The 17,418-nt window shown below is 33.0% G+C and overlaps 1 protein-coding gene across 5 annotated transcripts in view; it reads right to left on the bottom strand.

The window, feature by feature from the left end:
* The window catches only part of LOC113516641 (zinc finger protein ush), a 291,573-nt gene that overhangs the window by 102,593 nt on the left and 171,562 nt on the right, over positions 1 to 17,418 (bottom strand). The gene's annotated exons all lie outside the window — the stretch shown is intronic.

The following is a 17,418-nucleotide window of genomic DNA, read 5'->3' as shown; positions in this document are numbered from 1 at the left end:
TCTGTAATAAATTCTTATTAGCCTATCATCTAATTTGAAAAAAAAGTTAATTTAAATCGACTACTCATATTTTGTTATATTTATATATACATGGCTGTGTTTCGTGATGGTTTCGGATATGAGAATAGATCAGAGGAATAACCTGTGGGTGTCGTAATGAGCAACGATTAAAGGAGGGCGAGAGATAACAGTATCCCTGTTAAAACATCTCTAAAACCTCATGTCTATAGGCGACGGTTACCACTTTCCATCAGGTGGAAACTACTGGCAAAACCCCCTCAGAGGGAGACTTATATTTAGCATTGGACAGTTAAAGGCTGATATGATGATGATGATGAGACATATTTTTTTTATATACACATATTGATTATAGGGCAAACGAGCATGCGTCACCTGACATAGAATCTATCACCCTTTCCTTTCCCATGTGTGTCATAACACTAACAGCAGAGATTGCAGGTATGCTGCCCCTCTTAAAAAGGACATTTTTTCTTGAAACCTATGTTGTCGTATCGGAAATACTGCTGCTGGAAGTTGATTCCAAAGAGAGAGACTTGTATTTAGAAATGGACAAACGTTAAAGGCTGCTATGTCCAGATGGTGATGGAAGACATTTTTAAAAAATATTTGAAAAACCGTATAAGAAAAATATCTGCAGTGAATCCTACATCGCTATCATCGCCGCTTATGCGTGTAGCTCAAGCCAGTCTCCAAGTTCGACAAGAGGCGAGCTCAGGAAATGAAGCGGCCCCGGAGGAGCCGCCGATAAATCCACGAGCACAGACAAAGAAGTTGCCACTTCTTGCAGCTTTATTAACTTGGATGTGACAAATTGATGCAAGCCGACGTCGGATGGGCCGTTTTGGATTTTTATACATTTGGAATAGAAAGGTATCCCGTAAGGTTTCGATTCCAATAAGTGAATTGTTATAAGGTATATCAATTGTTTTACGTTAAACACTAAATATTGCGTGCCGTGTTCTGCGTTTGTACTTAAAATGACGCTTGATTATTTGAGTATATAGTTATAGTTATATCTCAAATGGAACAAATATTAGGATCGGATTGAACATATGTATTTTCAAACAACTTCAAAAAGAAGGCGGTTCTCAATTCAGTTGTTTTTATTTTATATTTATATCCGATTTGGAAAATTCTTTTGGAAATTTCCAAAAGAATGATAATTTGGAAATTTATTTAAAATACTTGCCAATTGGATTCGTAGAAATTTTATCAAAATCAGTTTAGTAGTTTAGTTTTTAAATAAAAAATAACTGGTTTGCATTTTCTGGGATACTTTAATCATGCTACAAAAATATAAAGACAAATGGTATTACTTCTAACACGACCTTTGAAATAATTTTACATTAATGATCACTTCATTATTAAGAAAAAAAAAATTTTCTAATAAAATTTTGATATTAAAATTAAAAATACGCGCTATTTTTAATTTTACAGATTATTTTATTAATAAATAACGTTCAGTAAATTATTTTTTATATAAAGGTAAACGTATTGTGTTAAACTTTAACAGTTGCGTAGAAAAAAATCTATTTTTTTTTAATAATAAAATAAAGATTAATGTACCTTCCTGAATTGTAAGAAGTGAAAATGTTCAAAATATCGAGAGCAGAATTGAATCCTTTATCATGAATACAAAGTAAGTGAACTAAACACAGATGAAGGCTCATCCCGGCATTTCCTGTATTAAAATTGAAAGATAAATAAAGAGCAACGAGGCAAATCAAATCAAGCGTGCGCGACATCTTTGAATTAAATGAACACAATGAGTATTATTCCCCTTCCTTTTAAAACATCTCTAAAGCCTACGGTTGCCAAGCGTGGCAACTACTGGAAAAAACCTCAAGAGAGCTTATATTTAGCAGTGGTCAATTAAAGACTATTACGATAAAAAAAAGTGAATTACCTATCTATTGCTTACAACATTTTATTGTCTTGCAAATCTGTGACTCTGTGATTTTTGGCGTAGTTTCTTGCTTATTCATTTAAAAGTCATATAAATAATTTATAATATTATAAATGTAAAAGTCAGTTTATTTTGTACATTAAGGCATTTTAATTTTTCAAATTATTAAATTGAGATGGTGAATAACACAGTGTCTGAACAGTCCCATTCAAAAGTATTGGTTGTCCGTGCACCAAGACAGGAACATTAAAAAATGTTCTCTTGTTTTTATCTAATAACTGCGTTTGCTATATTATTTACTTTACTTTTTATACATTTTCTACATATTTTAATTTCTATGTTTTTTTTTTCTATGTTTTGATTGTCATATTTTTGTATGTTATCCGAGCACGTTGTAATACAATTGTACCTCTATGGGTTAAGTTAGGTACTTAATAATAAAGAATAATATTATTATTATAGACTACTTTGATTCCATAATCAATCTACGTATCTCAGTTGCATGAACGAAGTCGTGAGTAAAAATTAGTAAAGGACAAGACGAGTTTATTGATATTATACTAATATGGTAAATAAGATATGAGATTATAAAAACAATTAAAAAAAAAAACTTCGCCACAAATAATAGGTTCGATTCCTAGGCGATCCAATTGAAGACACTAACTTTTTTTGGGCTCGAGTATTGGAGTTCTTGGTTGTGCTACCATATTTGAATTGTTTGGTTTTTTATAATACAGGGTAGCTTGAGGAGCAAGCTATTGGTGTAATTTTATGATATTACAAAAATATACGTAATCTATTGGAGGAAACAATAAAGAGTATCTATCTATCTATCTACGTATATTTGTAATTGTCAAAAATAAATAACAATAAATAGATACATACAGACATACAGTTTATATTTAACGATTCATAAAACGATCGTTTAGTGTAAACAGATGTTAAAACGAACGGTAAACGGCGTGTCCCATCAGTTGCAGGAAATTAGCAGTGCTTCCTCGCTGGATTATAAGCGAAATAAGATATTGTTTACTCGATCTATTCGTTCATTCGTTCACTCGATTCGTTTGAATGAATGATGCTCCTTTGTTTCGGGCAAAATTATTCCGAGCCGAGAAACGATTGATCATTCTGATAGTTCTGTAATGTGAGTTGGGGTGGGAATTTATAATAGGGATTTATTTACAAATTGTTATCGAGTAACAATTCATTTTACCTCATCTGGGATTATAATGCGAGTATATATAAAACTGTTGATGTTAAGCTTTAAACATGTTTTGTTTTTTATACAACTTAGAATGGCAAACAAGCTGATGGCCCACCTGATGGAAAGTGATAACCGTCGCCTATAGACATGAGCAGTACCATGGACATAACAGAGTATACTGTTTCGCCCATGATACCCCCCATGCGATGCCATTCCTGAGGACTAAGGTGTTATTCCTCTGTACCCAGTAAATTATACATGTATTTTTTTATTTCGTCTATTAATTAATTAATAATAAAAATGTGAGATATTTGCAGTTCATTAGATTTAATTGGATTCCACCTATAATTATATTCAGGGTAATTAACTTTATTTTTAAATTGGTTAAAAAATAAAAAAAAGGAGAAATTCGTCTAACGTGGTGAAAATTAAAAATGGCCTTTACTACTACAACTTTGAATATTTACTTAAAAGAATGATGCATTTGACTGTTTACCATCAAAAGGGTTGTATGCTTGTTTGCTACCTTTGTGATATAAAAAAAGTTAATATAGTTTACACTATATTATATAAACTGGTCATTTTACATAACGCCTCGTAGATTACTAACAAATATTCAACGATACATTTTACAGATACGGATCTAGGCCGACAAGGGGCAAAAATGCCAAATAAACATCGACATGACATACAGACGGACGGAATAGGAAATTGGGAGACCGCCACGGGATCGGTACGTCACTGTGTTATTGAATATTCTGATTTTACTGATACTCACTTGATTTGAAGAAAGGAGTCCGTGAAATAAATATCTTTCGTTTTGTGTTTATTTTAAAGTTTCTTCTTTCCCTCACACACACACACACGCATATATGTAGATTTATTTTTTATTTCACGTTTATTAAAATTCCCCTTTTATTTATCATATCGTCCTATGCCACATTTGAAAAGTATATTTGATACTACTATATAAATATTTACAAATACCAGAAAATGGTATTGTCAGTTATAGCGAATAAAAATCGTTAATCATTAAAATATAAAATAACAATGTTACATTACAATATGCAATCGATATACTCGAAAATATGTTTTATCGTTTTTATTATAATACTAGCTGACTTGGCAAACATTGTTTTACCATATACATTATTTCGAGAACTATACATGAAAATTTATCATACTACAATTATTATATTCAATCGCCATTTTACAACCCTATTGCGGAATATAAAAATCGCGATTAAAAAACAGGAGTTAATTATAAAAGCGTGAAAATTTGAAGTTGCATGTATTTTTTATTTAAATCATAGTAAAATAAAAATAAAAAATTTTGTCGAAAAATTAAAAAAAAAATTTAGGAGTGGGTCACCCTTATCATTGAGAGATATGAAAAATAGATGTTGGCCGATTCTCAGACCTACCCAATATGCACACAAAATTTCATAAAAATCGGTAAAGCCGTTTCGGAGGAGTTTGGCAATAAACACCGTGACACGAGAATTTTATATATTAGATAATAAAATATTGTATCGTATCATAACAGCCATTAAATATCAACTGTTGAACATAGACTTCCCACATAAGGGGGCTTTGTTAGTTGGTGTCACGCTTAGCAGTCGGGTTGGCAAACGCAGTGAGGCTTTGATGATGTTTTAAGAGGGATGATCCTGCCCATTTCTTGACCATTAAGTTTCCTTAATAACCTCTTACGACACCTATGGGAAAGGAAGGGGTGGCCTATTTTATGGTAGGACCACGAGAAAAAAATATTGTGCAATTATATAATAATTCTGAATTTTAATTTCAAATGGCATTAAAACCATAGGCATATTTTCTTAATCGTTTACTTAAAATCTAAAATAACGACAATTTAATAATATTATTATTGTGGTCAGTTATAAAATGTACCAAAAAAAAATGGCTACGGCTATGACATCTATCGATCACTGCAAAACTATGTAAATATATTCTATAATACATTATGAGCAACAAAACAGATTTAATCTCGACATCGATAATATAGTTTCATAGAATTGAATTTAAACTAGCATAAGAAAATCTCATTAAACCGTAGCATACATCTCGTATCACACAACATCCGACCATAAAAGCACCCCAACATAACTCAGGGTGCACACACAGATTTTAATATTACGATAAGCGACGGACATCGACGCGGAAAGGCAGCGATCGCAAGATGTATGCGTCGTCACGACACCCGCCAATATCCGATGGAGAATTGAAATATCTCTGACCTATCCCCGCCCACTCTCGTCCCCTGGACCCGCGCCCGGAGTATGTAAACCTCATGTGCGAACAGCTTTAGTGCTATCACTTGTGTATTCAATAAATTTAAAAAAATATATACATATATAGGTAGGTGTTAGAACTTTTTAGAGTTTCGCGGTTGCCTTTTCAATTAATAAGCCCTGCGTCACTTCGAATAAAAAAACATTTGTATGAAATCATTGCAACCAATCTATTGAATACGAAGATTTTACTATAATATGGCTAAATCTTTAATGGTGACTATCGATATCGATATTTTGTACAATGGTAAAGGTAAATGTAATAAATACTTGTTGAATACTATTATTTCTTAGCCTTTTTTCTGTCATTATTTTTAAACGGTTACATAGATTTATATTCCAATTTCAGCAATGTATAAGCAGTGCCGACTTTTAAATTGCAATAATAATATTTACCATATACTCTATGTACTTAATATAAATTATCTTAGAATTGTCTTTCATTTGCATAGATTAAGAATAGTAATTGCGTACGTTAATCTAAGATAAGTATAATTGACAGATTCTTTTCGATTATTTTTTTTTACGATAAAAAAACTATAGTTTGTAATATAAGTTACATAAGATATTACATGTTAGTAGAATACTAACATTGTATAAAAAGAAAAAAAAAGAGAAACAAAAGACAATTACCAAATGATGTAAGCATAAAAGAGGAGATAATTTTGAATTACCTAAATAGTATAAGGAAAATAAACAAATAAAACTTGGATGTTTAGTAAATCGTTCAATAAACCGTGACGTCAAGCAGTTACTTTATTCATAGAAATAATTGTATTCATTCAGTAATTATTAATCTTAATGGAAATATATTTACTACAAAAAAAGTCGTTTGAGGAAATTTGTAATATGAAAATAAACAGTATATTGCAGAACTGGCATATAATAATTTGAAATGTAATGAGAGTATCTATTTAGGACGAATTTTCCTTAAACAAGAACGCTTTTTGTATAATTAAAAAAAAAAAAAAAACCTATTTCAATTGTGACAAAAAGTTGTTTGGGTCTAAAAATTAAACAATCGCACCGATTTTGATAAAATTTCTATGTGACCAAGCTGTTTTCGACACATGTTTCTTTAAGAAAAATATTTCGTTTCACTTGGTGAACTAAAAAGAAAGGCAATGATTTAGATTATTAATTTGTATAATTACAATTAATAAATCAATTCTATAAAAAAACTTCAATTGTGGCAAAACCATTTATTTTGATATCAAAACTAATGAACTAATAATGATTTAATTTCTATGAGACCAATCTGTAAGATAAAAAAAGAATTTTCCAAATCGGTTTACAATTAAGTTAGGAGGTAGCAAACATAGTTTGTAAGTTTGTAAAATAAATCTATCGCTCACTACACGTTTTGGGAGACTGTAAGTGTGGTGAGTAATTTTCAAATAAATAAATAAAGAAAATATATGGCAATATGGCAATAAAAAATTATACAACCAAATTGAGAACGTCCGTCTTTTTTAAATCGGTTGAAAAAACAACTTCAATCGTATTCATATATATATATTTAATAACTTTTATCCGCGACTTTATTATTTAATCAAGTGATTCGAATTTGTTATAGTGCTCATCGATTGCTGGTGATGTTGTTTACGCAAAAATCAAGCGGATGGTGTTAGGCGTCGAATAAATTCACGTTACACTTCAATTCGATTAGCTTTGTCACTAATAATTCTAAACCAATTTTGCAATATGGTTTGTTCCCGTGTAGGTCTCATTTTAATTCTACAATGACTGAGGCCAGCGTTCTTTACGGAGCAAAAAACTGTTTGTTACGAAATAAAATCTCTACATGTAGATTTTAATTACGTTCTAAATTTAAATATTTACAATACAATGTATCTACAAAACGTCTCGTTTATTGAAGTATCGATTGAAGTTAATTGTTAAGATTTTAAATTAAGTTAGGTAACTTTTTATTAAAATGTATTTTAAAGGATGATAATGGAATGATAACATAATAAATACGCTAGATATGCACCAGTGAAGTTTTATTTTTAAAGTGTGATGATGAAATGGTAACCCCGCTTACGCTATCGGTATACATTGGCGGGGCATCTGTAAGTGATGATAGGTCAGGATAAGTAAGGTCAGTTGGCTCATTGTGATGAATTCAACAAGAATTTTGAGTTTTGAGATGAGAACTGCATTGAGGAAGACTTATTACGATATTTCTAGTATTTTTTTAAAAAAATTATTAAAAATTAAAAAAATAATTTTGGAATGGGGCCACCAGGCCCCACCTCTAATATGTGGACAAAGTTACAGGCATAGATATCCTATTAACATTATAAATGAAAAGGTTTGTAGCGATTGATAATTTGATGGATAGATGTTTATTACTCTTTCATGCAAAAACTACTAAACGAATTTGAATAAAATTTGGTACACGGTAGGTTATATCGTAACTTAGCACACGTGATGCTTTATTTATTTATTATGCTTTTGTATATTCACTTATAATATAGATATTAGGTTATAACAAAAATGTACACAGGTGGACTTATTCCTAAAAGAGATTTCTCCTAGTCAGCCTTGAGAATCCGAAAGGAGAAAGTAACATATCTATAGGGTTTGCATATAAAACATAACATATATCTTTACTCATATAATGACATTTAATAATTAAATTCTATTTTAATGTTTATCAAACACAAGGCATGCTGTGGTTGCCTATAAATGTAAGAACAGTTAGATCTAATCCACTATTGCATTGTATTAAAATGTTTAGCTGTATCTAATTGGTTGGTTGGTAATCCTATAAATAAATAAATAAATATGGTGCAAAAATAAAATGATAAATAATATATATATATATAAGTATAATATATAATAAATATAATATATATTATATATATAAGACAATTGAATTTGTCAATTGTATTTTAAAATATTTTTGTTTGAGTTTCGAAGGCATGAACGGTCTGCGCCATTCTAGTATCGTTTGGAAGGGTATTCGAAAATATAATAATAATAATAATAATAATAATAAGCAGCTGGCACTCTCCCTGGGGCCCTGAAAAGATTTGATGTAGAAAACATAAATTAATTAATCAATATATTGTCCATGGCTTTTGCGCCAAAGGAGATCAAGAATGGAAATTGGTAATATATGTATATTGGCATATAAGGATCATAGAAGACTAGGGCCGTGAACGGAAGCAAAAAGGAAACAATAGAGATGCGTGTCGATTTAGAATTTGTTAATTAATACATGTAAAAACTATAAATAATATATGTGGCCAGTACTCCACAAAGATCAAACTTATTTACTTTACCAGAGGGAGACTTTGTACAAAAGTCGATTGCTTGGGTACCTCTGTCCCTTTCGTGTTTCAACCGTGAAGCAGTTGTGTTTGCATGGCTGTGTTTCGGTTTGAAGGGTGGGATATGGCAGCGAATTTACTGGGTACGGAGGAATAACACACCTGAGTCCTGAGGAATGGCAACGCATGGGGGGTATCATTGGCGAAAGAGTATACTCTGTTATGTCTATGCTACTGTTCATGTCTATAGGCGACGGTTACTACTTTCCATCAGGTGGGCCGTCAGCTTGTTTGCCATTCTAAGTTGTATAAAAAAAACTTATGAGGTAGACTTTATTTACGCGAGCAAAGCCGTGAAGCTAGTTTGCCAATAAAAATGCATTTCCAATGATATCCAGATAGCGTCCATTTATTTAGTTAAGAACACGGAATGAGTCACCGAATGACTGCACGTTGACTCACCGATGCACTGATAAACCAATATGTAAACAAACAACCCTATCTGCATTTTATATCGAAGTGCATTGAGCAAACAGAGATATAAAGAATAACTCCAGAGATATTTGTTCTTTCGTATTTATGACCTTAATTGGTTACAAATTATCTACAATGACGACTCGGTTATCCGGACTTTAGTTATGAATTTACGGTTATCCGGATAATTGATTTTATAGTTTAGAATCGTCATCATCATCATGTCAGCCATTAATTAACCACTGCTAAGCATAGGCTTCCCCTATTGGGGGGTTTGCCAGTAGTTGCCACGCTTGATACGCGGATTGGCAACCGCAGTTAGGCCTTGGTGATGTTTAAACAGGAATGCTGCTGCCCATCCTTCAACTATATAACAAGCTCCCCTAATAATAGCTATATATCTTCCATGTACAAACAGCGACCAGTTACGATTTTATTATATGTATTGATGTCAACTGATGTCAACTGACAGTGAGATACGTTATCAGGATGCCGTTAATCGGAATTTATTTTTGTTTGTCCGTGATAAATCACATGTGGGCAACAATCCACAAAAAGTAGACTCTTTTTTTTTTTAATAAACTAATTAATTAAATATACAAATTAATATTTAGAATCCAATATTTTTTTTCGGTTTATTTTTTATATTGTTTTTTTTTGTTTAGTGCGTTAATATTGGAATCTGGCAATGTCTGTATGGTTGACATTTTTTTAAAAACAAATAACTTTCTAGATAATTTATTTTAAAAGTTTTTTTTTTAAATGTGATCTTATAAGATATAAGTGAAGGATAATAAGTGACAATGAAAAGGCAGGTCAGTTAGCCCATCGTGATTAATACACCTGGAATTCAACACGATAGTTTCCTGGGGCGACCACGTCGAGGTCGACCTGACTGACCATATTGCTAGCAATGAGGCTGGTAGACTGCATTACTAACAATCTCTTCCCCCCAATACATGTAGATTAGGAACCGAGGAGGGTAGGGGGACGCAAAATTTTTCCATACTAAGGGGCTCACATTATGAAAAATTTTGGAAAACATTGCTTTAGCATTTCAGTATAACCTGCAGTATTCATGTTAAAAATTTTCAGGCAACAGTTATACTGTTTAAACCAATTCTGATGAGAAAAAAGTCACATTCCATGGGCGTCCAGCACGTACCTATTGTCTGTAGAACGTCTAGCCGTACCTCCATTGTGAACTACCTGCGCGTACGCAGACTGATTTTGATGACAACAAACTGTACAAAACTGTTACGTCATAAAACCATGCGTTCGTTACACAAAATTGAAACTTATAATAATAACATCAAAGTTTAAATTTGATTACACGATTTAAAAAGAGAACACAGAAGTTTGCTTTACAATTTGAAATTATAAAATTTAATTATTATTTTATTTAAATCAATTAATTCTCATAAAACATAAGTGTACGCCAATTTCGTTTCTATTAGTTTAAATGCTGAGATCGAATTAGTGTGATCGTTCTTGGCGGTTAAGTCATTTCATTATAAAGAGATGGGTATTGAAAAAGGCCGTATGCACGTGCATTGACTGCTGAATTTCAATCGCTGATCGCTAACGGCATTCGATGCGTGCGAGTCAATACTTAAAGGAAAAAGTAACTCAAAGACATAGATATAAAAATATCTTAGATTCACATTTCTATACAGACATTAACGTCAAGTGTCCTAAATTATAATCAAAGATTGTGTCCCGCGAAAAACCGATTTCGATTGTGACATAACCCGTTATTTCGATCTAAAACTAAACTACTAAACCAATATTAATAAAATCTCTGTGAGACTATTTTTTTATGCAACTTAGAATGGCAAACAAGCTGACGGCCCACCTAATGGAGAGTGGTAACTGTCGCCTATAGACATGAGCAGTACCATGGACAAACAGAGTATACTGTTTCGCCCATGATACCCCCCATGCGCTGCCATTCCTGAGGACTCAGGTGTTATTTTTCTGTACTCTGTAAATTCACTGCCATGTCCCACCCTTCAAACCGAAACACAGCCATGCAAACACAACTGCTTCACGGTAGAAACACAAATGGGACAGAGGTGCACAAACAAACGACTTTTTCAAATTATTCCTCTGGTAGACGACTAGTCTGTAAGTATATAATTTCAAATAAAGAAAATGGTATCATCCATGGTAATAGACAAAATTAATATGTTGGAAACATTCTTTGTGAATGTTGTCTATGTTGTTACTTCCTATATACCCATTGGTTATGGACAATGTTGAGCTGCTTTAATAAAAATATATTCTGTCTTTTGTTATTGAATCTGGGTATTTTAATTATATCTTTTTTTTTTTTTCATCTAAGAGTTTTTTTTTATACAACTTAGAATGGCAAACAAGCTGATGGCCCACCTGATGGAAAGTGATAACCGTCGCCTATACACATGAGCAGTACCATGTCCTCACAGTACAGTTTCCTCTTGTCGGTGCAACTAATTCAACTAATTCGGTAGTGTCAACAGGATGTAGTTGGAATCTTGATGGGACAAGATTACCTATAAAAAGCTACAAGAATCTTATGACGACACTTTGAGATGGCGAATAAATGCCGCCAGTAAATAAGCATTCCTCTGATATGGGGCAGCAGCCATATCAGTACTGGTAAAAGGCCGAAGAAGAGACTTCTGGAAGGGCTTCTAGTCAGCGAGTTCTAATCAGAGGGCGAAATATCGGTCTTTGAACTGCGGTGCAGAAAGCAAGATGGGAAACTACTGCACTATAATCCCATAAGTAGCAACAAATTTTTTTTTTTACACAACTTAGAATGGCATACAAGCTGAAGGCCCACCTGATGGAAAGTGGTAACCGTCGTCTAATAGTTTTCTTCTTACGAAACCTAATTTAATTGTGACAAACTACCAAAGTGCTGTGGCATTGGCTTGACATTTTCATTAGTCTCTAAAGATATTGCATCGACACGGCAACTTCACTACTGCAATCGATACCCACCGGCGCACGGACGTACAAACTCATATATTTTATTGTGTGCCAATTAAATTTATTGCTTTCCTCATTGTCTGTGGGAACAAATGCGATTTCTATTTCACTTGCGGCTTTTCGCGTGACAAACGTGGTCACTGGTCACTGGAGAATAATATGATATGTGTTGTTGGTGGAAGGGATTGTTCCGTGTCTGGTCGAAATATCGATATCGGCATCATTTCAGCCATTATCCGTCCACTGCTGGACATAAGCCTCCCCCATAGACTGCCATAAAGAACGGTCCTGAGCCACCTGCATCTACTGACTCCCTGCAACGCATTTCAGGTCGTCACTCCATCTAGTGGGATGTCGTCCTGCGTTTACCCGTACACGGTCACTCAAGAACCTTTCTTCCCCATCGGTTATCAAATATAACCGATGGGAAACATCGAGATAATTCAGGTTAATTACGTTAGGAGAAAAGGGATTGTTAGTAATGGAGACTGAGAATCCCATTGCTAGCTATACCCAATCAGGTCGACCCAATATCATGGTTAATTCCTGATGAATTCATCATGATGGGCTAACTGGCCTGTTTTCATTTTCATCTATCACCCTTCACTGGTCCCAGCGTATCCCGTTAGAGGCGGAACTATTTTCATTATCATAGTTTAAATCCCGTCTCGTATGAAACACATATCGACCGGTTCTTATCGACCGCTTTCTCATTTCTCTCTTATCAATGACCTTATCAAACAAAATATTATATCAAAGACATTTTTGTATTAGCAACGAACGGTTGTGGTTTTTCAACTGAAATTACTCTTGTGTTTGTGTTAATTGGGTACAATTTCACGTTGGCATGCTCGTGAACTAATGACGGAGACGATAACGACGCGATAACGGCACGATAACAAACTTATATATAAATGTAACGATTATTTAACTCCATACCCTATAGTACCCAGTTCACTATTGGTGATATCATATTAAAAGTCTAGATTAGAGATGATAGATGTACATTATGTCATTTTTTTTCTTATTTTTTACATATATCTACATTTATTACAATAAAACAATTATTACAAGTAATACAATAAATTTACAAAATAGAAAAATGTGAACAGAAGGGGGTAAAAAATAATTAAAATGTCACGCTTAACACTCAAGATTCGTGTTTCAACCGTGAAGCATATACACTAAACACAGGGGGGGAGGATTTGTTAGTAGTTTAATCATGGCTGTGTTTCGGGAGTTTGAAGATTGGATATTTAAAGTCGTGAATTTGATGATGGTACAGAAAATGGAATAAAAATGCAATTTGTATTTTTCTGAATCCTCAGGAATGGCAAGATAAAAAAAAACATGTATTATAATCAATTAATAAGAATTCTATTTACTGTTGCTATTTGTTTATTTTATGAACAGTTCCCTTGATAATAATATACCTGAAATGAAATGAAATGAAATGAAATGAGTTTATTTGCATTAAACAGTTTAAAATTATCTCTGTTATTTTGGCAGTTTAATTGCCAAAAGATGGCACTGCAAATATTTTACATTTTGTATAAAAAAAAAAACCGTTATAATTCGATTACATTATTTAAATTGACTTTACATATTAAAAGTCTAGATTATGGTACATTATGTCATTTATACATATATCTACACATAACAAGTAATACAATAAATTTATAAAATAGAAAAATGTCAATAGAAGGGCTAAAAAATAATTAAAATGTCACGCTTAACACTCAAGATTCGTGTTTCAACCGCCATGGCTGTGTTTCTTTGAAGTATGGCATAAAAAAAACACTCAAATGATATTCATGGGCTATATCTCTGTTATGTATATTTTTCCACCTAAAAGTATATTAATTAAATATGCCAAGTATAACATAAACCGATTGTACTACGCCTCCGAAACTCAAGGGTATGACAAGACGTAATGAGTCACAGCTAGATAATAGTAATAGTAAACAATACATTTCTATTTATATTAATTTGTTATTTTTTCCCCCCAATGATGCCAATTAATATGATAACCTAAAAATGTATTCGTGACATAATTTCTTATTCGTTTCCCAGAAAGATAAGCGTGTAGCAGATAAGAAGTTAAACTAAAAATTAACATATCTAATTTATGGTTCGAGATAAACGATTCACGATGTTAAGTAGACTCATTAATTTTTAATCGCCAAATCTAATGAAGTATTGAAGAGTAGTTTATAATATTTTTTCTCGTTCTCCTTTATGAGCAAATTTAGTTTTAAATATTTCTTTTGTGGATGAAAATGGTATGGTAACCCCGCCTGCGCTAACGGGATACGCTGGCGGGGCACCAGTGGAGGGTGATAGATGAGAATGAAAACAGACCAGTTAGCCCATCATGATGAATTCATTAGGAGTTAACCATGATAGTTTCCAGGGGGAACCACGAGGAGTTCGACTTGGTTGAGTATATTGTTAGCAATGGGATTTTATGGATGGGATTTAGTCTCCATTACTAACAATCCCTTTCCTCCCCTAGTTTTAAATATTGAATTGAAAAAAACCGTGTAGTTCTTATACCTGCTACAAAAAATCAACAATCAACCAGTTCAATCGCAGAGAGTACAGCATAGAGTTCTTAAAAAGGGCGTAATAAGACTTCTACAGAGTCGGCATCGCGGGTGTGATATCCCTTGTATTACAGGCGTCCATAGACTACGGAAACCTTGTTAACCATCAGACGGGCCGTAACTTTGTTGTTATTGTTTTATACAACTTAGAATGGCAAACAAGCTGACGGCCCACCTGATGGAAAGTGGTAACCGTCGCCTATAGACATGAGCAGTACCATGGACATAACAGAGTATACTGTCTCGCCCATGATACCCCGCATGCGTTGCCATTCCTGAGGACTCAGGTGTTATTCCTCTGTGCCCAGTAAATTCACGCCATATCCCACCCTTCAAACCGAAACACAGCCATGCAAAGACATGTTTGTCACTATAGTAGTATCTTCTTCTTTTCATTCAAGAGTATCTTCCTGTCAGTGTCACTAATTCATGCGTTCTCTTCCAGCCAGTAGTAAAGTAGTATAAAGAAATTAAATATTATAATAAAAAAACAAAAAAAAAAAAGAAAATAATATCAAAATCGCAGGCAAAGGACGTGGCGTGTAATGCCAGCGATCGCCGCGCCGATTCCGCACAGGTGCGGCCGCGGTCGTTTCGTGACAATATAATTGTGGCGCATACCTCATCCCACCTTCCTTAATTTATACCTAATAGCGAGATAATCTTATTCTTTTCTCCACGTCTCATTTACATTTTAGAGTTTTATCTCACTGTGTACCGTCCGCGTCGGCCGCGACTGTATTTATTTAATTCGCGCCGTTTATTTATTAAGTTAACGTTCGAACTTTGAATTATTAAAATAGGTAAGTGCCATTTTTGAAATTGTGAATTCTAGAATTTTCCGTTTTAAGTATTAAAGAATATGTGTTAATAGCATTATATGATATGGAAGTACAGCTAACGCGAATAAAGTTTAAAATTGACATATACAGCTAATGTTTTTTTAAATTTTTTACATAGATTTTTTTTATACAAATTATGCGATTATGTGACGATTTTGTAAGATTTTTTAATAAATGTTATTTCTTATTTTGTTTTTATTCTTTGGAAAAAGTATTCCATTTCATCTTTATACTTTATTTTAAGATATTTTTATTAAGTTTTTTTTTTATTGTACATATTGAATAAAAAGAAAGGTAAAGGACAAACCTGGTTCACGTAGTCCCCGCGTGTAGGTCTTTTGTACGCGTTCTCGTTCTCTCTTCAAGTTATCCAACACTTTTATTGATTCGTTTAAGTATCACTGTATGTGGCGCGGAAATCTCGGTTGATTGAATAAATCGCAACTGGCAGAGATTTATTCGTGATCTTAGCGGAACTTGATCAGCTCGACGCGCAGTTGGATTACAGACTGATTTTGTCCATCTACCCCCCAATGTGATCCCAGATTTGATAGGGAATATGGATAGGTAAGGGGGGTAGAAGGATATTGCGTTCGGAAATGTTTAATGCATATACAAATGATGAGATTATATTTACCAGTACAATAAAACTTTATATAAGTGGTGAGTTTAATACCATATGGCATTTTATGGCGTGAATTTACTGGGTACAGAGGAATAACACCTGAGTCCTCAGGAATGGCAACGCATGGGGGATATCATGGGCGAGACAGTATACTCTGTTATGTGCATGGTACTGCTCATGTCTATAGGCGACGGTTACCACTTTCCATCAGGTGGGACGTCAGCTTGTTTGCCTAAAGTATTATAAGATATAGTAAGATTCATTACGACGTTCTAATTCAAAAAGTAAAAGTGACATCTGGTGGAGAGCGACCTTCACGTGAAACGTTACGCGGTCAAAGGTTATCTCAAAGTACTGTTACATATTTTAAATCAAACTGGTTCGTATAAAAAGAAAGTAAGTTTGAATAAATTTAACTTGTATATTATTACTGTAATATGTATAATTTTGTTATTAACCTCACTAAGACGTGCCTATCCTTATCAAAGTTAAAATTTACTTAATAAGATACATCTTATCAAGTAGATTAGCTTTATGTAACATAGGGTAATTGGTAGTTGTTACTTATGAATGAATGAATATTTATTTGCAAGAAACATGGTAAGTAAACAGGTGTTAAAACAATAATAAATCCACAAATTTAGCCATACTTCTATCTGTCTATCCTATTTAAGAGCTGCGCTCTTGTCGGTGGAGCTCTTGCCACTCACTACGATTTCCAGCGAGTCTCTTCACCTTTTCATATATTTAGACTTGAAAAATTTAAAATACATAAGTAATGATTAAACTAAGTCTTAAACTGTCTTAATAATTATTGTTTAAAAGGAAAAATATGTCAAATACAATTTCATGTCAATTAATATTCTTCATTGTAAATAATTTAATAATTATATAAGTTACCTAATATTTTAGAGTTCTCGCAAAGAATAATTTATTTATTTATTTATTTAGGTTTACCAACAATTGTTTCCACAAAATAATGTAAATATATATACAATTATGGAGCTTAGAACTAAGTGTAACAATTTTTTATAGGCAAACACAGCATATATTAATACATGTATAACAATAAGTACAGAGAAATATATATAGCTTACAACTATTATTAAATACTTAACAACTAACAACTAATAGCAGATCCAGCAGCACGACTCATTTTATATATTTATAG

The sequence above is a fragment of the Galleria mellonella genome, unplaced genomic scaffold, assembly GCF_026898425.1.
Source record: "Galleria mellonella isolate WM207_F2 unplaced genomic scaffold, CSIRO_AGI_GalMel_v1 utg83, whole genome shotgun sequence".
Lineage (NCBI taxonomy): Eukaryota > Metazoa > Arthropoda > Insecta > Lepidoptera > Pyralidae > Galleria > Galleria mellonella.
This window is presented reverse-complemented; position numbering and strand designations above follow the sequence as displayed.